This window comes from Lynx rufus, unplaced genomic scaffold (genome assembly GCF_022079265.1).
Source record: "Lynx rufus isolate CCGP_SWC_20201006 ecotype Redwood Valley unplaced genomic scaffold, mLynRuf1.p SCAF_5, whole genome shotgun sequence".
NCBI classification, from domain to species: Eukaryota; Metazoa; Chordata; class Mammalia; order Carnivora; family Felidae; genus Lynx; species Lynx rufus.
The window spans coordinates 47,737,101-47,760,430 of record NW_025814867.1 but is presented as its reverse complement, the minus strand read 5'-3'; the positions used below and the strand labels follow the sequence as shown (position 1 = coordinate 47,760,430).

Below are 23,330 nucleotides of genomic sequence, written 5' to 3'. Positions count from 1 at the left end.
AGATATGGACCAGGGGTCCTACTGTGAACCAAACCTGTTCCAGGACTCCATTTATCACTTGGTTCTTGTATACTCGCACTCTAACACAGAGGCCATAATGATTTTTAGGTTCCTGGATATTAATGTTAATTCAAATCCTATGTTGTTCAAAAGTTACTAAAATATCTGGGTTTCCCTTGCTCCTAGTATAAGGCTTCCCAAATAGATTGTCACAGGTCACTTTGAGAAAAAAAAACTGGAGGAATCATTACCATATCTGCTGCAGTGGTGTTTCAGGGCCCTCCCTCATAGGGACCCAGCCTCACCTGCGGTGACTTCTGGGTCAGAAAACTGGTTCTACTGTTAACTGGAATTAAACTAAAAACTTAAAAAAAAAGCTGGCTCCAGTTTGAAAATAGGGCAAAGAAACATGACCTTTATTGGGGCAGCTATCTCAAGCTCCTGATCATCAACTTTGATTTCTTTTGATTGTACACATTGAGAGATCCCTTGTTAGCTTCCCATCTATCTTGTCTCTAGGGATGCAGGTTCCATTAAGCATCTTCATAGCTCTTACTGACCAAGCCCCCGGGTGCCATGCCAATATGATGATTAAACTCACATTGTTTCTGACTGTTAAATGCGATCGCCTGCCTTTTTTATGTTGGGGTGCTATCATCCCCATTACTATGTGGGAAACTACCATTAGCACTGGTCTTCTGCTGATGAGTTATTCATTGCCAAGTTATTCAGTGATGCTGTGGCTCCCCTCACCAAGACATTTCACCTTTCCTCCCTTAACAGGCCCAGAACTTCCCAGTCCAGATTATGTTATCTTTTGACACTTGTTTTTGCTGTCTGGTGGCCAAGAGACAAGGTGTGGAAAGATCTGAAGGGGAAGAAAGTGCATATTGTTTTGTAAGACAAAGGCTTTTGAATTGTTTTTCAAGCAAACAAGGAATGAAAACTTTCAATGGGGAGACTCAGGCTACTTATGCAGGACCAAATTGTCCAGAAAAAGTTGGAATTTCAAGGTTATGTGTCGACTCATATGTCTCCATCACAAGCCTCAGGGTCTCACTCCTTCCTAACCAGGCTCTGATATTACCATAGTATACGTGCCTTGCAGGGGTGGAGCATTCAACTTTAGAGATTCACTACTCTTATAATAAACTCTTTAAGTTTTTCTGTTTTCTCACAACAAGAGACAAGGATTTTATTTATTTATTTTTGCAACTATAGAGACCATCTAACTTTCATATTTTGTCTTAAATTGATGATTAATCATCTTCAGCCTTTCATTATCTTTCTCTAGTGAGTAGTTGAGGAAAAATAATTTTCCCTCTACCCTTTTGAGTTCTTAGCTGAAATCCCTGTGCTAAAAGACACATTAATAAGAGGAAAACAAACAGAAATTTAACATATATTCCTCATGTATATGTGGAAGGTACTCAGTAAAAAAAAAATGACTAACCCTCCAAGGTGGCTTAGAATTTAGACTTAAATACCATCTTAATGGGGAAAGAGGAGGAATATGTGGGACTCTTAAGGAATAGTAAATGATTTTTAGGGAAGATGAATGGACCATTAGAAGAATAGAGAGGAGGTATGATAGTTTGTGCCAAAGTTTATCTGAGTGTGGTACTGATTCTGTTCTTCTGTGACAAGGTTGATGAAACTCCTATGAAGATGTTCTATGACAATTGTATCCCTTTTGGAAGATGTGTCTTTAGGCAAATATAGGAAGTTCAGAGAAAGCCCCTCCTTGAATTTGCTATGTTTTCAAGTGCCTACCGCTCAAAATAATATACCAAAGTGGCATATTTTAGGGTGCCATGTCCTGAACACCTAGGCATATTTTGGGGTGGCATATTCTGTTACCCTTTAAATGCATTGATGGAATGAGACATCTGAGATATTTCACCTACCTATTCCGATACCAGTTACCACTTATAAGAGTGCAACAATTGCACCACTACAGTAGGCCAGGGGCTATCTATAATCTGCCACTAGTGACAGGGTCTTTATTCCCAGCCAGCTGGTAGGTGACCCATCTTCAAAATCATCAGTCTCCTTTTTAGGAACACTCTCAGAATTAACCTCCCCAGGAAACAGATCTTGAGCTGGAGAGTTGTACCCAGGTGGTTTTTTGGAGATAGTCTTAGGAACAACACCTGTAAGGGAGTAAAGAAAACAAGATTGGGTCAAAGAAGAAATTAAACTGGAAATAGTTGAAACAGAAGTCTCAGTGATCACTTGGAGAGCTCTGAAACTGGAATGGCCTGCCCATATTGGAGGAAAGAGATGAGAAATGGGTTTTGTAACCTCTTACATTAAACTAGTTGGTTGTGGGCTGCTGTAGGAGAGGACTTAGAACATTGAGCAAAGCAGCTTCTGTCACTCAAGGGCAATCCCTGTGAGGGACTTAGCTGTGAGCTCTTTGGTCACTGTCTTTGAAGTTAGGAGAATAAATGCCTCCTTCCTGAAGGGGAATCTGGGCAGTGCACCAAACACTTTACTTTTGGTTTTGACAATATTATATGATTTGAGGGCAACCTAATTATATTTCACTAAGTTTTTATTTTTAAAGCTTATAAAACCACACCCTAGTATATAAGGGAGATGATACAAAATTATGCAGGGCAAAAGGGAAAAGTCCACCTAGAATTACAAACTACAGAAGACTCAGAAGTACTTACCCATACACCCAAAAAATCAAGAATTGACTGTGTTGGGGGAGTCAAGTGCCCTTGTGCTAAGAGCATAGTTTCCTATTTCATGAGTAGCCAGAAACTCGAATTTTCATAAAAAGAGGAAAGGAGAGCTCTGTTCTCAGCTGGCATTCTTTAGAGGCTTGTGATAAAGTGGGAGTTTATGGTGAGATTCTTTTATAGTAAAACAAAACAAGCCTCTTCAAGAACATGTATTGAATGGTCTGGAGACCTCTATTAAGCAAAGATAGTATCCAGATGTTTCACTGGCTTATTTAAATATAGAAGGGGTCTGTAAATTTTGTATTCAAGGCAGTTGTAACTGTTCTAGAATCGTAATTTTATTATTTGTATCATACTTTGTGTTTGTGTGTGTGTGTGTGTGTGCATGCATGTGTGCACATGTGTATGCATTAAAATGATTGGCTAATGGGCAGTAATAAATAGACTGAAATAATGGATCAGGGAGGTAGGAGTTATAACTCTTTGATGATTTCCATTATGATAAGGAAAAAAACCTAGATCAAACAGGGTATCCAAAAGGAAGCTAAATAAGCAACTACACTAAATGACCAAAGAGAAAAAGATAAGTCAATTTCAGAATGAGAACTTACATCTGTGCATAATTGGTTATCTTTAATTTTATCAGGTGGCATCAAAGGGAATCTGGGCAAAAGAAAATGTAAGGCTCCCAGATCATCCATTTTCTAGCCTAGAAATTATTTAATTAGTTTTTAATGAATTGCTATGAATTTGAGCTGATAATTATCTAAATTCATTTGGTAGTTAATTTGAACTCATTGAGTTGCCATAACTATACACTTGGACTTGTCATGTTACTAATTTTCTCACATAGACATTCATTTATCAATACAGCTAATACTACCTAAATGCATAAAAAATGACCTTGCTGCTAAGATGTTCATTTATCTCTCAGTATTTTACTCCTGCTGTATTGTAGATATTGCCAGATATAGGATAAAAGATGACTAAGAAACAATTGCTGTCCTTAGAGAACCCACAATTTAATAGGGGAGATAGAAATATAAATAAATGATACAACCTACAGAAAAATATAGAAAAGAAGTTAATCATTAAATGGAACACTTAGTGACTACCTGCCGTGCCTAAGTCTTAATATCTATGAAGTAGAAATACAACATGGTACATGTTCTCAGTGAACTCGTGGAAGGGGCTATCTTGTCTGGGCTAGTTTTTCTTTGAACAGAAGGAAGGACATCTCATCATCAGATTTTGATGATGTTTGAGCATGTATGTTTTAGGTAAGACACATCTAATGATTGCAATAACCCAAGTGAAATAGAAGATTTCTAATTTCTCATAGTGCTAAGGTGAGTATTGACTTCCTCAAGTAATAGTCACTTGGGATAGGAGCTGAGAAAATAAATTATAGGTATGTAGGTGGGAATAGTTACACAAGAAAGATTGGAATGGAATATGGGAGCTGAGGTTATTGGCAATAGAACAGTTCAACTCCATAGATTACTGTGTTCTTTATAGTTGAACACCATATGGTTCATGGAGTCTAAGCAAGGTAAGGAATAAAGTAAAGGTGATATGCAGTTGAAGAATTGGAAGAACATGAATTGATCAAGCAAATACAACTTTTGGTGAGGCTAATGAGTATACTAAGGTGACAGAGTGAAAGCTAAAGATGAGGTTGTGGTTTCAGGATGAATTATTGAGATTTGATATATCAAAGGAGGAGCCTTCCAAATCTTGACAAAAGTAAGTGAATGTGAAAGGAGTTACAGTAGTCAAAGAACTGTCAAAGGGAAGGGCAATGGAGCTCATCCATTTGGAGTTGAAAGTAAGCAGGATGATGGGAGAAGTTGGAGTGGAGAAGGAATGGCCTGCCTGCCCACCTCAGTGGAAGGATAGCTACCACACAGAAGCTCACTTGTCAGGGCTCCCTCAGAACTGTATTGTATGCAGAATTGTATTCTGTCTGGAGGAGAATGTAAGGATGCCAGAGAGAATTACCTCTAGCAGGCCTGGTTTTATCTTGCCCCAGCCCGCCCCCCTGTTCTTCCTGTCAGAAAGATCTAAGGTCTCTAAATGAGCATCAAGGAGAGATAATTTACCTCTCAGTATAAGGACAGGAAGTTAACAGTGTAACCTCAAAGACCTTTTTACTTTATGTTAATTTCCTCCTTAAAATGTATTTTCTGCATGACTACTTCCCAATTAGGAGATGTATGGTAACAGAAAACTCACTGTTCTGAGTCTCAGAAGTTCTTTATAATCCAGTCCTATCTCCTGGATTAGTTGTCACATACCTTCATTCCAGAAAGAAGTAAGACCATTTGGAAACTAATCTGAGGTAGGAAAAATATACTGTGTTAAAGAAACTAAAAGAAAACCACTGAGATTGGAGAGAGACAATGAGGGGAAACTGTACCTCAGTGAGTATGGTTAAGACAACCAAATGGACATGGAATTGCTTTTGTACTAGGATACTCTGCCAGGTATTATCATTGTGTTTTTTCCTGGCAAGTGAGGTACTAAGAGTCATTTTAGATTTCTGTATCATTCAGGAGAGAGCCAGGAAAAAAAAAAAAAGCAACTACTCTAAGACTTTCAAGAAGAAGGATTTGGTTACATAACTTCCTCAGTTTGGGTTGTCCAGAAATGATAGCTTGAGACAAGGATTTGGGTGCATGTGATTTTCTTGGGCCTTTAGGAAAAGCTTGTGAGGGAGAGAGCAGAGCAGGATTGAGAAGAGGAAAGAACCAAGCAAGGGTGTGACTTGTCATGCATGGCCTCTTCCTGAGATCCACAGAGGGAGGTCTCTGGAACATAAACAGTACCACAAAATTGTCCCTTCCTTGACACAAGGGGCTCAGGGTTTTATAACCCGTATCCATTATCATTGGCTGTGGCTGCACTGTGGGCTCCTGTCAGGCAAGTTTGAGAGAAGGATGCTGGTTTTGGGCTCTCCACAGTCAACGCTCATAGTAGCACGGTTATGGGTACACCAGGGTAGTAAGAGGAACCTAGACAGGAAGTAGAGTATCTCTGGCAATAGGTGCTGGAAGAACAGAGAAGCCTATGAGGGGATGGTGACACCACTCATAATTTGACAAGAGCAGGAAGAAGCTATCATTCCTAAGTTTGGAGAGATAACCAGAGGAGGTTGTATTACCAGAGCCCATAAGCCAGGCCATCTTATGGGATCTAGACATGGCAGGTATTAACCAGAGGAAGTTGAAACTATAGAAAGAGGGGTCCCTGGCAGAAATTGGAATTATGGAAAAGATGCTGCTGGAAATACCTTGAAAATCAGAAGTTTTTCTGCCTTGAGTGACTCTCAGTTTGTGCAGAGAAAGCTGGTTATGGCACTGAGACCCCGAAGTGGCAGCTACCCAAATCAGTCATGACCAGGGACTCCAGAGCCAATTTGCAACCCAAAAGATTGCTTTGCCTAAGGCAGTAGACCTTTAGATTTTGAAATATATACAGTGTTTATTAATGTCTGGTGAGTGTTCTGAAGATACATACATATCCCCCCTAACTACTTTGCTACTTTCTAAAGAAGTCAAATTCTACTTACAGTAGATTGAGATGTGTGTAGGGAAGAGACTTAGAATATTCAGTTGTTTGAGGGAACAAAAGAGAGCTCCTTTTTATCTTGAAAACAGATGTCAGCAGTACAACTTTGGTCAATAAGCTAGATGGTCCCTGGGAAATGGAAACCGAAAGAACAGTTGAGTTAAAAAAAAAAAAAAAAAAAAAGGTATGAAAAGGAAAATAGACCAAGAGAGTACAGGTTTTGAAAACAAAATAACTTACTTTTTGGCCTTCCTTTCCCATTTGAAATTGATTTCTGCATTTTAAATCTACTCTGTTATATTTGTATTGATCTCATTGCCTCTTGTCACTTTAAAAAAAACCTAACTAATCTTACTACATTTCTCCCCACGGTGACTATGACAATGTGCACTCTGTGATAACTTGCAAGACATTCATCTATACCTAAAAGAACTGATCTACTTTGATGAAATGCATTATCCCAATCCCATGCTTGACTGGTGGTATTTTACAGGTTTTTACATTTGCAAGTAGGTTCGCTATTTTTTTTTAACTTTTTATTCAAGGTGGTGATGAAAATTTGGTCATTTATAACTTGATAATATCATAAATAGGTACTTCATTGTCTTGAGATTCATTTATCTTGATTGAATTTAGAACATCACTATTTGAGTCTCAGAAAGCATTTGCAAGTAGATATTTCTCTTTCTATTAATGAGGATTAAAGGATTCTGGAGGCAGAAAGTTCCAATCGATTCAGGAGATACTGCCTGTTCCTATGAGGAGTCTACAAAAACCAAATCCGTGTTTTCATGCGAGAACTTTTTGAAGTGCTTGAAGCAACTGTTACAGCATCTGGGTTGTCTGGTGGTTTAAACGTTCTTTCTAGAAAATACTAAGCATTAATTTTCTAAAAGTAATGACTAGAGAGGGAACGAAATGAATTCATGGACTGGAGTGGTCTGGGGTTAGCAGATAAGTTACAAAGAGGGGGAAGCATGATTTGCTTTTTATTTTTCCTCTTTAGAAATTCCCTTGTCACATTTCTAACAGCATCATTCAGCTTTCAGTTTTAGTATTGTATGATGGTGGGAAATCACCAGAAAGAGTATCCTGGGAAAGCAGAAAAATGCTGGGAGTGGAGAGGATGATCAGGATTTAAATAGACTTCAGTGGGGGTTACCTCTCCACTGTTCTCAGTTGGCCTTGAGTGATATGGACAGTAGAGTCCTGGGCAGAACATGGTGTTTTTCAGGTCATCTGGTCTCTCTTCTATCCTTTAAGCAAAATTGTACCCACTGTAGATAAAACACAGGAAACACAAGAAAAAGTCCCGAAGGTATTAATGCCCTCTCCACTGCCACCCCATTCCCGTCATCACAAAAGCTCCAAATAGATGGCTTGATTTCTACAAGTGACGGAAACCAGTTGACCTGTGAATTTTCTGTCACTCTCCCAGTAAAATAGAAACATGGGAAGCCCTTCTCCTTGGGTCCTGTGGTTTTTACCAGTTGTCTAGGAGTTGCCTTCTGTCCATCTGGTGTGTTAGGTCTATCAATCACATCTATCCACTGGGTTCCTGCCTGTGAGACGCACAGTGTACTGAACAATGGGGATGGAAGTGGGCTCTCAAATCCAGCCTCACTACCTCAGTCTGATGGGCCTGCTGGTCTCCTTTTCCACCTGTTGATGGTGCCACCATCCTTGACAATGGAGCACAAATACTCCTTCTCTGTGAGTTGTCTAATAATTGTTTCCTTTCTGAATCTCTCTCACTTTTTGGAATCAGGAATTACAAAAATAGAGAAAGGGAGTTACCATAGGCTTGAGTGGCTAGGAGGTACTTCTGAAATGAAAGGACATATAAAATTCAACCAAAAAGAGTCAGAATGGAACAAGTATGGGGAGTGGCCAGAAGGATCTTATAGTGATGGGGATGTGACATGAAAGGTATAGAGGTGTGGAATCAAAAATCCAGTCTGTGTTCTCATTAAACCATTGTGAAAAAAGTCTTCATAGGAAAATAGTGGTGGCATAAGTCAGTGGTTCTCAAGTTTTAGATCAGCGTTGTCCAGCGGAAATGTAATACAAGCCATATATTTAATTTCAAATTGTATAGAAGTCACGTTAAAAAAAAAGAAATAGGTGAAATTCATTTTAATAATTTTATTTAAGCCAACCTACCCCACCTACTATCATTGTAACATGTAATTAGTTTAAAATATAATTTGTGACTTTCACATTCTGTTTTTGTACTAGATCTTCAAAATCCATTGTGTACTTGACATTAAAGCCTGTCTCAATTTGGACTAGCCACATTTCAGGTGGACAGCACAGCTTTCAAGTGCATCAGAATCACTGGAGGGCTTATTAAAACACAGATTGCTGGTTTCCACTGCCAGAGTTTCTGATTCAGTGTATCTGGGATGAGGTCCAATGATCTGCATTTCTAACAAGTTCCCAGGTGATGCAGATGCTACTGGTCTGCAACCACACTTTCAGAACCAGTAGGTTAGATGAGTGGTTCTCAAGAAATACCTAAGAGTTAGAAGCAAAGAAGAAAACTGCTTATCCTCCAGGCCACATGCAAGGCCACTTAACACAAACACTCTAGAGGTCAGATCCAGGCCTTACATTTTTAAAAAGTTTCCCAGGGGATTTTAATGATCAACTAGGTTAGAGAACCACAGAAGTGGGAGGAGAAAGAGGTTTCAGTAGACAAAAGGGGGCTACATTTAAAAGAAAAATAAAGACTTAAATCTTATAAGTAACAGAAGCAGTGGTATGTAATGAAAGCATTATTTGTTGCATTGCTTGCAATGGTAATGACCTGTAGCAGGAAAGGGTTAGAGGAAGGTTTCAAATGATTCAAGAGCTTGATGAGGTTGTAGCAATGGAAGGTGAGATTGGGGTGGGGGGATGGGATATGAGGGGAATGAGAGAATTATACACACTTGATTCAATTACATAATTATTTTGCAGTGTGACAGAATGGAGGGTATGAACTATACATCAGTGGGCAAATTGTGTTATTTCTTTAGTTCAGCATAGAGGAATAAAACAGCAGACCCACACCAAAATGCCTACACAGGCCATGTAAGGAAGGCAGCAATAAAAGGAGGTGGGGTGGGGAGGAAGACCACTAGGAGTAAATCCACACATTGTGTGAATGATGGAAGTTACATTTGATTCAGTTTGTTAGGCCTGATCCCTAGGGAGCAGTCCTCTCCAGATATTACCTGTTATTTGTTGCCTTAGTCTCCTTTCTCTTACCCCTAAGCATTGTTTTTTGTTTGTTTGTTTTCTGTTTTTGTTTGTTTGTTTGTTTGTTGGCTCAGGTTAGACTTGGCACTCTCTTCAGGACTTCAGGTCTCCACAAAGCAGAGTATTTCCTTGTCTGAGCCTCTGGCTTCAGGTCGAAACTTTGTGAAAATGTATTATCAAAGGTGCTTGAAGTCAGCTGAAACTATGAACAAGTCTGCAAAAGTCAGAATTTCCTGGGGAAAGAGTCCCCAGTTTGGGATGACTAAAGATAGGTTTGGGGAGGGCGGGAGGGGGGCGTTGAACAAGCATAAATTCAAGATAAAAATAAGATTTCACAACCTTAAACCACATTATCTATCAAATACCACAGGCATATATTCTGTGAGAGCAGAGATGGACTATTGCCAACATGCCCCAGAATTTGGATCACAAAAAAGTAATAGAGAAGCCTCAATGATAATGAGGCTTCTGGTTTCATAAGGTCCCTGGAACATCACCTCATATATGTAACTTAACTTATCATGGTTGAATACGTGCTTAAATACAATAAGTAGCCAACAGAAACTATCTGAAGTAGCAATTATAGGAAGCAGCCAACATATGTATAAATCAGTTAGTTCATGTTGATTGTACTTTATATCCACGTTCCCTCCTCATTTCAGGCTGATTCCTTTCTGTGTAAGAGTTTGGGCAGAATCTCCAAAACCTACTAGGAACCTTGAAAAGATTCTTAATGAGTTTTTAAGACTAAGCTGCTATTACCGTTGCTGAATCCTGGGTTCCTTATTCTCCATCTGGTATTTTCTTTCTGTTCCCTTGGCATTTCCTTTTTCTCATCCATATTCTTAGAACATTCCCACTGAGTCCATTAACAGATTGCCAAGCCAGATTGGCAATTAAATTGCATCCTTGAACCTAAATTTTAATTATGAAGATCCTTCCTTTTTTTTTTTTTTTTTTTTTCTTCATGACCTGCCCCTAAAATTGCTGGTTCAAATCTTGCTCTGGGCCAGAGATCCTACTTTTCTGAAAGAAACTTACCATGCTCCCAGACCCATGATCAGCATGCTATAGAATAGGAAATCTAGTTCATCTAGGATTCATGTAGGAAATATTCATACTATCTTCTTTTGTAGTATCTGAACTCCTATTGGTGTTTAACCATAAATACAAAATCACTTTTGACTTCTGGGGGAAGGAATTATTCTGAAACCAGGTCACCTCAGTTAAACATTCTGAAACCTACCAATCTCCATAGTTACCGTTAGCTCCTATTTAAGAGTTTATTTTCTCCATCTGTTTCTATATGCCCTACTTCTGATAGTGATTGACTCCTCAATCACTATAATACAATAATTAAATTCTTATCTTTCCTAGTCTTTAAATTCCAGGCTAAACAAGAGGCCATTAGATATTAATTCTCACTCCCACCTCAACTTTTCAAAGTTAAAAGTTATTTGGTTGTAAAGGTTAAAATACACAGATGATAAGAAAGTTCACTGTTTTAAGTGACATAATAAAATGTTACATCAAACCCTTGCCAAGACAGAAGTGAAACAGAACATTTACACTGCACAATTAAACTAAAAGAATAGAAAAAAAAAAACTCCATCTCATTTCTTAGAACTACAAATAGGAGTCAGATCTATTCTAAGGACTCCTTCAGATGTTCAAGCCTTGTTATAACTTAAATAAGTCTTACAGTACTAGTGCAGTGCAACTCAGCCAGTATTTCCCAAAACAAAATGGACTTCATTGGATTTATTCAAGGTACTGCACTTTATAACCTTGGGAAATGCTTTCATCAGAGCTTAAGTTTCTGGGAAAGAACTGCTCTTGCAATTCTGGGTAAACTTCTTTACAATGTAACCTGTCAGAATATAGTTTTAGCAGATACAATATCCCTACTCTCATATAATTAGTTTTTTATTTTTTATTTTTTGGAGCCTCCTAAGAGAACTCCTGCATGGATCAGCACTCATAAATATTAAACATAAAGGATAAAACTCTTACAAGTAATCGCTGCTCTGTAAGTACCTTACTTGGTTAAGCAAATCTTTTGTATTTATCAGCTAATTCTCCGCTGGATCTTAATTCTTTTCAAATGAACTAGCTCCCTACTTGGGTCTCATGCAGATCACAGCTTGGTTGTGAACCTACGCAGCAAAATTAAGCTATACAAATATCAGTCCACAATATGGTGCTATCAGAAAGACCTTAACTTATACTGCAGTGTGGAATGGAGCCCAGAAGGCTTTGGTGGAACCACACTGGTGAATTCAAAATTGGGCTGATCCATTAAAAGGAAAAGAAAAAAAAAAAGGAACTGTTAGAACAAATTTTGATTCAAAGTCTAGAGAACTGTTACTAGCAGAGGAAAAATCTACATTCAAAGCAAACCATAAAGCATAATACTTAGGACTCCAAACACAAAGGAAAATTACAAAGCATACCTTGGTAATTTTCATATGTTTTTACCTGTCCTATAATGAAGAATCTATAATATTAATTACAAAGAAAGAAAAGCTGGGCCATAGGCAATTTTACCTTACTAGAATTTACATTTTCTTTCTTAAGTTTTTTTTTTCCTTCTGTCTATACCACAGCCACTCAAAGTATTAACCCCCAGTTATCTGAGTCATTGATTTTTATCACTAGGCTTGCTTGAAAGCAAGATCTATATTTATCTTTGCTAGATACTGTTGGTATCTACCAAAATGTCAAGCATATAGTAGATGCTCATTAAACATTATTAATTTCAACAAATGGATAAATGACATGTATCTATACGGAGTTCATGGAGTATTACAAGAGAATATTTCCAGTGCCATGACTTCTAAGTTGGTTTGTGGACCCTCAATGCTTGAATAATATATTTATACAGAAAGTAAATCTGAGTATGGAGAAGAAAATAAGTCTTAAGCTCAGATTGTTAATTGACTGTCAAGAAATCAGAAATTATTCATAAAACAAAAAACACCTAGAAGCATGTTAATGTTGATAAACAATTTATATAAACCTCTAATAGATGTTTTTTTTTACTATCCAAACATTACCAACTGGTCTAAAATTTAAGCCTCTGCCTTAAAGTCTTTGTGTGTGTGTATGTGTATGTGCACACCCCCTTGGAAACTGACTGGTATTATTTATTTAAATTGATAATTATTTTGAATTTAAAATGTACTGTTAATGTAGAATACTTGGAATATATAGGAATCTTTGAGAGAAATTCTGTATTTATTCTTCTGCCCAAGGAAAATATTAGCATTTTATTTATCATCTTTCAATTTTTTTTCAATACATTGTAACTACAACACTCAAGAACGAGGTTCACTCAAACCAGAACCCCTACAGAGAAGCCCTCTCACACAGAAATCTTCTAGGGCCTAACTCTTAGGTACTGACAGCCAAAAATACATAGAAAAAAATTTAAGGGCATATATCATGTTAAAAGTGCTTCTAACAGAAGGAGATAGAATCCTTATCTTATTGTACATATTTTGTATAGCTTGAATCATTTAAGTGAGATGGGTTTGTGTGTGGCTTGTAAGAGAAAACAAAAAGTTAAACAATAACTTAAAATGTATTATGCAACCTGTCATATTTTTTTCTTTGTTTTAACTGCTAGAACATTCAAAACTTATTTTTACATCCAACTGTAGAGTCTAAAGTACACTGAGACATTGTAGTTTTTTTTTTAATTTTCCTTTTATTTCCTACGCACTGTCACTTTTACATTAATTTTTGGCACTTATATGCTTTTATTGTAATTTGTTCCAATAATTTGATGTTTTTTCAAATTTTTGTTTGTTTTGAGAAATAGATGGAACCTAGATAAAATAAAGCACAAAACCAGGGAAAAAAAAATCCAACTTACTATAGCTATAAAAAAATCCAATCAACGCATATGATATTTGAGACATTATGAAGCACGTTGCTTATAGTACTATGGCCTCCTTCTCTGGAGGACTCCAACTCAGAAATTAAAATCGTATGTCACAATATCAGTAAGCCACATTCATAGACACTTGTCCCACCTGCTCTTTTAGAATTTCTTTCTCCTGCAAAATTTCTCCTTCCATCCACCCCACTTCGTCCAGAAGTCCCCAGGGAATGTCTCACATGCACTGAGAAGCCAGCAACCATAGGTAATTTCCCTTCCTGCTCTACCTCCCTTTGGAAACGTTCTTCCCTTTATCTGCAAGGCTAAATAAAAGCCCCTCAACACTCCCCGTTACCTGCAGTTGAGTTCCTCTAGAAGCTACTTCCTGAGATGAGCACTCTATGTCACCACTTCCATTTTTACCAGGTGCTCCTTCTTCGGTTACTGCACTTATCTTAAACTCTCCCAGGCACTCCAGCTTCCTTTGATGGCTGTACCATTTTCCTAAAAAGTGTCCCTCTCCCTCACACTGCCAAGCACAGCTGCCACCTCCACTGGGTTGGCCAGCCACTTTCTGTTTCCATTGGTTCAAGCCTCGCTTACGTCTTCTGTGGTCAGTGTTGCACTGCCTTCTGTGGTGAAGACTAGAGACGACCCCCTCTCTCATTTGGGATTGTAATCTGTTAGGGGAGGACCAGAGAAATATGCCTGTGACCTGATGACTTGAGCAGTTTACAGGAACACAGTGTTTTCTCCTTTTGATTACAGAGTTTATCCCCTATAAACTTTAAATAGGAATAACGAATGCAGAGAAGGGAGTATGGCTGTAACAGGAGATAAATACTGTGCTCTATTCAGACCTTTCCGTCTTTCCTGTTCTCCATTTATGTCCAAGGGTTTGTTACTGATTCCACTTGTTGCCTGACACGCTCTTCCTTGAGAAGCAGTTCTGTTCCAATAGATGCCTCATTCTCTCATGCAATTGAAGCCTCAGGGAGACTACCCTCATCAATTTCTCAGATACTACCAAACCTGGCAGAATTCTACAGGTATACCTGGCTTAGGCTCCAGCCAAAAATTCCTCTAGAGACAAACTACTTGAATAAATAAGGAGCAATACCATATTCTTGAGTGGAAAACTAAATATTACTTACAAGATCATTTTCTTTTCTAAATTGGCTTTAGCCAATCACTCAAGTGTCACCAGCTTATGGAACACAAAATAATGACAGTACTTTTAATATTTAAGTTAATATGACTCTGATCCCTATTCTGCTAATCATGAAAATTTGTGGTGGAGACCAAACTTGGCAGCTTGAGCCTAAGCCAGGTAAACCTCTAGAATTCTGACAGGTCTGGCAGTGTGTTTATAATTATTGGCTACTAAGAACTCTATCATTATCAATAAAGGTAAATCATTTAATTATTTAATTAAATATTATTTCATTATTAAGGTGCTGCTTTTAGTTTACACACATGAGATTGACCACATTTATTATATTTTAAGCAGATAACCCTTCTGGGAGATTTCCTGATATTAATTATTTAATGATGTAATTGATGTATAACAGTGTATTAGTTTTAGGTGTACAACATGATAATTTGATGTATATATCATGAATGTCATTTAATTTACTTTTTTTAATGGTGCTTCTTAGCTGATCGGTTCAAAGATAGCTAGGAACAAATAAAGATTAAAAGCCATTTAATGTTTAGAAAAGAAAGTGGATAATATTCTGACTCTGGAAAGGATTTTTAATGATCATCACATTCAGAAGTCAAAGAAGAAATAACATTTCAGGGAAATGAAACTTGCTTTAGCTTAATTGGAAGCCTCAGGGTAAACCTTTATTTATGTATTTTTGGAAATACTCTAAACTGAGTAGAATTCAAAAACATTACTAAGGTAATTAAAATGTTTTAAAATGCCAAAGAGGGGATATAGTGATTGTATACATTTTTATGGATGGGTGGTTGATCTTTTCTAATAATTCATTGGAAAAATAAGCTCAATTTTTCATGGTAAGAAAATGCCATTAAAAAGAGAAATATCAGCTGCTCAGTTTTATGTTCAAAATGAAGGCGTCTAATTGACTGCAGAATAAAAGATAGCATGCATAACCTTTTAAAAAATTATCAAAAGCATTGTCCTTGATGTTAGCCTGACATTTTTCCCTTTGATTAGTCAAAAATAACATCATGGACTCATATAGCACTTTCCTTCAAAGGGACTGAAGAAGTTGCCTTTAGAAAAAAGAATTGTCCATCTCACATTATCTTTATAGGGATGAAGGTAGAAGGGACTTGCATTCTTGCTAATGAATAGAGCGACTGTTTGAAAAAAAACTAACAAGTTCACCTGTGACCCCGCCCCCCCCCAGCCATCTACATTCTCCCTCCTTTCCATACCCATTTCATGGCAAGTGATAGGTCTCCCCACACAGTTCAATTTCTCTCAACGGACCAGACCGTAGTAAGATATCAAATCCAGCCACAAATGGCCACTATCAGGAAGGCAGTTTGGCCTGAAACTTTGCTGATCATGGAATCCAAAGAAATTCTTCTTAGGAACAAGGACTCTCAAAGCACATCAGTTTTGTTTTTTTTTTAATCATTTCTTCATTTATTTGAGTGTCTACTATGTGTAAGGCTGTATGGTAGATGCCACAAAATTGGTACTGAGCATGATTCATTAAGACCCTACCCTCATGAGGCAGACATTCCATCTAGCTGGAATAGATAGGTATTAACTAAGTAATTACATAATTAAAAACTTATTGGGATATCTGGGTGGCTCAGTCAGGTGGGCATCTGACTTTGGCTCAGGTCATGATCTCATGGTTCATGGGTTAGGGCTCTGTGCTGACAGCTCAGAGCCTGGAGCCTGCTTTGGATTCTGTGTTTCCTTCTCTTTCTGTCCTTCCCCCACTCAAAAATAAACATTAAAATTAAAAAAAATTATTGAAGTATCATTTACATAAAGTATAGTTTCAGGTGTACAACATAATGATTCGACAATTATATATATTCTGAAATCCTCACCATGGTAAGTGTAGTTACCATCTGTCACCATACAAAGTTACTACAATATTATTGACTATATTCCTTATGCTGAACTTTTCATCCTCATTTACTTTATAACTGCAAGTTTGTACCTCTTTATCCCTTTCTCCTATTTCACCCATCCCCCCACTCTCCTCCCTTCTGGCAACCACCAGTTTGTTCTCTTTGAATCTGTTTCTGTTTTTTCATTTGTTTGTTTTGTTTTTTAGATTTCATACCTAGGTGAAATCATATGGCATTTCTTTCTCTGACTTATTTCACTTAGCCTAATACCCTGTAGATTCATCCATGTTGCTGCAAGGGTAAGATGTCATTTTTTTCATTGCTGAGAAATATTCTGTTGTGTATATATACCATATCTTCTTTAGCCATTCATCCGTTGATGGACATATATTGTCATGTGTGTTTAAAATACCACAAAGGGGCACCTGGGTGGCTGAAATGTGATACTCTCATATCTTGACTGTAAATAATGTTGTAATTAATTCCATAATTTTTAAAATAAAATTATGAAAAGCAATATGAAATATAAATAGTGGGTGCTATGAAAGCATAGAATGGGTAATTCTGACTGACGGATCAGAGATGGCTTCTTTGAGGCAAAGACATTTGATTTGGGCTCTGAAATAGCACCAAGAATCAACCAGGCTCAGATAGGAAGAATATTCTAGGAAGAGGCTACAGATTGCTCCAAGATCCTTAAGTGGAAAGAAAAACAATATTGATTATTGTTATACTGAGGAATATCAAGGATATAATGCATTTGTTAGACCATGTGAAAGTGCTTTATAAAAGGTAAAACCTTGAACATAGGCTAATGATTACTTTTACTGGTTATTATGATTGTTGTTCTTGTCTGATTTTACTGGAAATTCAGAGCTGTTTTACTGTACTGCCTTTAATCTATAAGTTAGATCACCTTTTTTACTTTTTGGCAATATAGTGAACAGATATGGTAGTTGTTTAGAAAATTAATTTTAAGACCAGTTGCACTTCTAAAAATCCAGACTAATTCAAAATTGTAGTACCATAGCTAATACAGCATCTATACCCGCAACACCAGTCCTCTCCTCTTATGCTTCAACTCCCATCATCTCAGGTCACATCTGTGGCTTGTTGATCTTTATCCTTCCTCTTCTGTTTAACATAGTACTGGCACCAGCAGGGTCCTGAGGGTGGGAGAGTGTTGGAGGATGATGATAGATGGTGACGAGGCAGTTAAAGGAAAAGGTCAAAGTCTTACTTGTCTGGTGTTGTAACCTATAATGTCCTCATTATGGCAAGTTCTAAATTCTGGCTCTTTCTTAGAGAACATTTCAGAGTTGCCTGGAGACTCCCTCTAGGACATCTATAGGACACCATTCCCTGACCCAGGTGATGACCATTCCTGCCCATCTCTTGTGATGCCTCTCAGCTCTGTAACCTCCACTCTCATTCTAAAAGTGACCCACAGACTCTTTCAGCTAAGATCTTCACACTCCATAAACAGCCTCCTTCAGCAAGGTTCTGTCAGGATGGTGTAACTGGCTATTCTTCAATAGATTCAGTTGACCCATGGAAATTTGCATCCATGCTGCTGATACCAAAACTGCCTTCTTTGCTCCTCCTGCTCTAATGGACAGCTTGAACCTGCCTCAAACTTCAAAATTCCCTGGACCAGGTACAGGAATCAGTTTATTAATATCCAAAATACTCTAAGGTACGACAAGGGTCATATAAGGCAGGACACTGCATTTCTGAAGTTTAATAGGTATCCAGGTGGGGAATAAAATTCCAGTCTCTTCTCTCAAAGAAACACAACCCAGCACAAACAACAAATATTTATATATAAATATATATTATATTTATATATTAATATTTATATAAATATATATTTATATAATATAAATATATATGTATTATATTTATGTAAATGTAATATATATAAATATAAGTATTTATATATAAATATATATGTGTGTATATATCTTATATATAAATATATAATATATTAATTATATTATTAATTATATATTATACATTATATATTATATAATTATATATTAATAATATTATATATAATATATAAATATAAGTATATATATATAAATATAAGTATTTATATATAAATATGTGTGTGTGTATATACACACACACACACACACACACACACGTATATATACATATTTAGAAACCTTCTTGTTTTGTCTTAGGGAGGGAAGAATATGACACAGAAAACTTTCTCTCTTTAAATTTTCATGTTCTTTTACATAGGCTATTTGAAGTAATGGACACAATACCACATATCTTTTTTTAGCCAGGCATGGAAATTACACTCTTTAACATATGTGATTTGCTATCCACTAGGCTCACCTGGGCTCTTCAGCGGAAATCCTGAGACCATGGGAAAAGCACCATTGTACATTCAGTTGCAGAAATGACAGTTATTATTTGTTGTTTTCTTCCTTCTCTTACCATCATTGTTATTACTATTGTTATGATTATGGAACACTAAGTTATGGAACACTAAGGCACAAATATTACAAAATTAAACTATTTCCACATGAAAGCTTGTATAATGGGTGCTGTCCAGATGGCCCTTCAGAAAGGAGGGACTTAACTACCCTAAACTCTGGACTCTGAGCCCCTAGTTGTCCACCCTCTAGGAAGTGTGTTGGCTGAAGGTGGGTTACCTCCTCAGAAAGTCCTATCACCTTCCTCACTGAGCAGTTTCCAACCAATTCCTGCTTGATTCAGAGATATAAAGATTGGTCTCCCTCCCCACTTGGAGCACCTTTAAAGCCATAGCTCAGCTTCAGAGCTCCTCATGGGTTGGCTGAAGTATTCCCTGAGATCAGGCTGTAGCGTAGCTTCCTTCTCAGCCCACTACTTGTTCACTTCATTCCATCCTCATGTGTAGATCACAAGAGCATTCCTAACAAATCCCCTGCATGCTAATCTCCATCTCAAGATCTGCTTCCAAGAGTACCTAACCAGTGGCAGATCGTGAATAAATACAAAATGGCCACCGTTTTCACTTCTATTAATAGAAGGTGTTTTTTTTTTAACATTTATTTATTTTAGAGAGACAGAGAGAGAGTGTGAGCAGGGGAGGGGCAGAGAGAGGGAGACACAGAATCCAAAGCAGGCTCCAGGCTCTGAGGTGTCAGCACAGAGCCTGATGGGGCTTGAACTCACGAACCATGAGATCATGACCTGAGCTGAAGTCGGTCGCTTAACTGACTGAGCCACCCAGGCACCCCTCTGTTAAACGTTCTGCTGAAGGTCCTAGTCAATGCAAAAAAGACAAAAAAAAAAAAGATGGAAGATATAAAGATTACAAAGGAAGAAATAAAGTTGTTATAATTTACAGATAACATAATTTTTGTAGAAAATCATAAATGACCTGCAAATAAAGCATTAAACTAAATAAAAAATTTAGCAATATTACTAGATACTATTATTTTTATATCCCAGACAAATAAATTCACTTTGAATTTTTTTAAATATGTCATTTACAAGAACATAAAAATATGGGGCACCTGGCTGGCTCATTCGGTAAAGCATATAAGAACATAAAAATAATCTATGAATAAATCTGATCAATGTTTTTCAAGACATTCAGAAAATTATAAAGTATTATTGAAAATAATTAAATAAGACATAAACAGAGGGATAAGCCACAATTATGAATTGGAGGACTTGCTACTTTACAAAAATGTCAACTCTTTAAAAATTGTTATAGATTGAATGCAACATCAGTTGCATCAGTCAACGATTGCCACAATAAAGCTCTGTGCAAGCAATCCCCAAACTAGTGTCACATGATACTAATTTAGTCCCCTCTCATAGATCTGTGGATTAGTGTTAGATCTAGTTGAGCCTCAGCTGGATTCAAGTTGGCTCCAAGAAGAGGGTTGGTCCAGGTCTGTTTTATGTATCTTTCATTACTAGAGACTAGTGGCCACCCATGTTATATTTTTCTTATGTAATGGGAAATAGGCAAGTTAAACTCAACTCTGCAAGCCCATTGCAAGCCTCTTCTTACATCCACAAACATCTCATTAACCAAAGCCAGGCACATGGCCAAGCCCAACATCAAAGAGGGGAGAAATATCCTCCTCCCGTGAAGGTTGAAGAGGAAAAGAGGAGAATGAGTGACTATTTTCTAAGTAATAATTATATTTACCACATTTATCAAGTTGAACACCTTTGGGTACTTTTCTGTTCATATATTATAAAAATGAAAAATTACAAAAGGTATACATTTTTATGATATTGAGTAAGTCTACAAAAGTTTTCAAAGTTAGATTATGTTAAAATTTTTATTTAATAAATTTTTATTGAATTCTTTATTCTAGGCCTTGAGCTAGTAAGCATTGTGGGTGGAGCTAGTAAGCATTGTGGGTGTAAGTATAGAATAGGATACTTTCTCTTAAGAACCTAACAATTCAGTTGTGACAAAAATGTTCAGAATAACTAGCTTGAGGAGAAGATAGCTTCCATCTGAATAAGGGAATATTTCTTTGTTTTAATGTTTATTTATTTTGAGAGAGAGCAAGTGAGCTAGTGGGGGAGGGGCAGAGAGAGAGAGAGAGAGAGAGAGAGAGAGAGAGAGAGAGAGGGAGGGAGGATCCCAAGCAGGCTCCACACTGTCAGCACAGAGCCTGATGCAGGGCTTAATCCCACAACCATGATATCATGACTTGAGCTCAAACCGAGTCAGACACTTAGCCACCTAAACCACCAGGTGCCCCATAAGGGAATATTTCTTAAGAATATTTCATTTGACATATCCATGGAAAACATCCACATATTTGAAATGCCACTACCTTTTTGTTATATGTCTTTTAAAAAATCAGTTTTAATGTGAATAAGGCCATCTTTTGAAATTTTTATGAGCAGAATAAACATGCTGTTATGTGTTTTGCTTTTTCACATTTCATTTATGAATGATTTTCCATATATCAGGATATTGCACGTTTTTGAATTTTTAGGGAAAATATAGTATCCACTATTATTTGTGGGGCATTCAGTTTATGTAACCAGTTCACAGTTCTTTAGATTTTATTGATTTTCTAATTTTCACTGTTAAATTTTTCTAACTTCGAAAGTGTGTGTAGGGGTGCCTGAGTGGCTCAGTTAAGCATCCAACTTCGGCTCAGATCATGATCTCACGGTAGGTGAGTTTGAGCCTCCTGCTGGGTTCTGTGCTGACAGCTCAGAGCCTAGAGCCTGCTTCAGATCCTGTCTCCTCTCTCTCTGCACCTCCCCTGCTCCCACTCTCTCTCTCTCTCTTTCAAAAATAAATACTAAAAAAAGGTGTGTGTATGCACATATTCTCAATTTGGGTCATTTTATCATAGTATATATATTTTTAAATTAGCCTTTATTTTAGAATAGATTTATGTAAACATTGTAAGGATAAAGATGGAATGAAAAATCCTGATTTATCTCATAGGTATACAAACCTTTTCTCACAGTGCAGAGGACCCTAGAGGGAGAATACACTCTCAGTACGGTGTGCTCTTCGTTATGGAATCTGTTGCCTGTGGAGATCCATGAAATTGCTAGAATCTCGACTTACCCTCCCAAGCTTTGATTTATTGCTGCACTAGAGGCTTAAATCTTCAAACTCATCCAAATGAGTTTTTCATTTCTGCATGAGTTTTAAGCGATCATATTTGGAGGAATTTAACTAACGTCAGTGGTAAAAATAATACAAAAATGGAATGGTGTCTATTAAGTATCAAGCACTTTAATAGACACAGTGTCTTGGTGTAGCTGCAAATCATACCACAATTCCACTCCAAGCCAAATACAATTTGAAATCAGCTTATAGTCAATAATTATATTTCATAATTGGTTAAACATATACACAATACCTTCAATACAGTAACCTATGGAAACAGAAAAAAAACCCAAAAATATCGGACCTTAACATGGATAAAATTTGTTGAACACCGACATTTTATTTGTAGCCTAAATTCTCCAATAGATTAAAGATACACACATGCACACGTTGCACACACACACACACACACACACACACACAGTTTTTAACCACATGATCACTGATTTGCATACTTTACATGTTATTCTCAACAAACACTGAGCTGGTCATAAATATTTTATGAAATCTTCATGTGTTGTAGCAGAGTTTTAATTTTCATACAAATTAGAATTCAGCTGTAACAAAGCACTATGATATGTAGGCTTTACATTAACAAAAGCCATATGATGACTTATCAACACGAAAATGGGCTTTAATATTTCCTGAGACTGCACATGCAATCTATAACCAAGGATCTATGTCAGCACAAAGGAAATATTTTTTTTCCTTTCATGTCTTTAAATCCATCCTTAGTTTTTCTAAATTTCATGTATGCAAAACTTCCATATATTCTTTTAGAGATTTTATTTTTAAACTCTACTGTTTTACTTCATAGCATTTATTTTAGTGAAGGCATATCTTGGCCACTAAAAACCGTAATTAGATAACTGCAGAAAATTTTCTGGTATAATTCAAGAAAGAAAAAAAAAACATGTTCCATGGTTAATATTGAAGTCCTAAGTCTGTCTTTTTCAGGACTGATTAGGAAGGGACATATTCTTGTCCCTCTTAATATGAATAAGGTTTAAAGAAGTGGAAAAATCACAAAAGCTAGATTTGGTCTAATGGGAGCATGTGCACAGAATTTCCCTGATACACACATGTAATACTTTTTAAGCTATAACCCCAAAAATTAAATCCATGAGCAATGTCCCTCCTACAGACTCTGGACCCAGAAAGGAATATAATCTTCATTCATGTCTCTACTTTTAAGGAGATACAAATACCACACCACAGCAACTGTTATTTACATGTGGCATTCCAAATTCTCAGGAGTCATCTTCTT

At 37.0% G+C, this 23,330-nt stretch overlaps 1 long non-coding RNA gene across 1 annotated transcript; it reads right to left on the bottom strand.

Moving 5' to 3' along the window:
- Positions 1 to 395: 395 nt before the first annotated feature.
- On the bottom strand, positions 396 to 13,933 carry LOC124526802 (uncharacterized). Its single transcript, XR_006965744.1, has 4 exons — positions 13,745 to 13,933; positions 7,426 to 7,540; positions 6,265 to 6,392; positions 396 to 2,153 (listed from the first exon to the last, which is right to left on the bottom strand). It is a non-coding gene; the product is annotated as an uncharacterized LOC124526802 (long non-coding RNA).
- Positions 13,934 to 23,330: the final 9,397 nt, after the last annotated feature.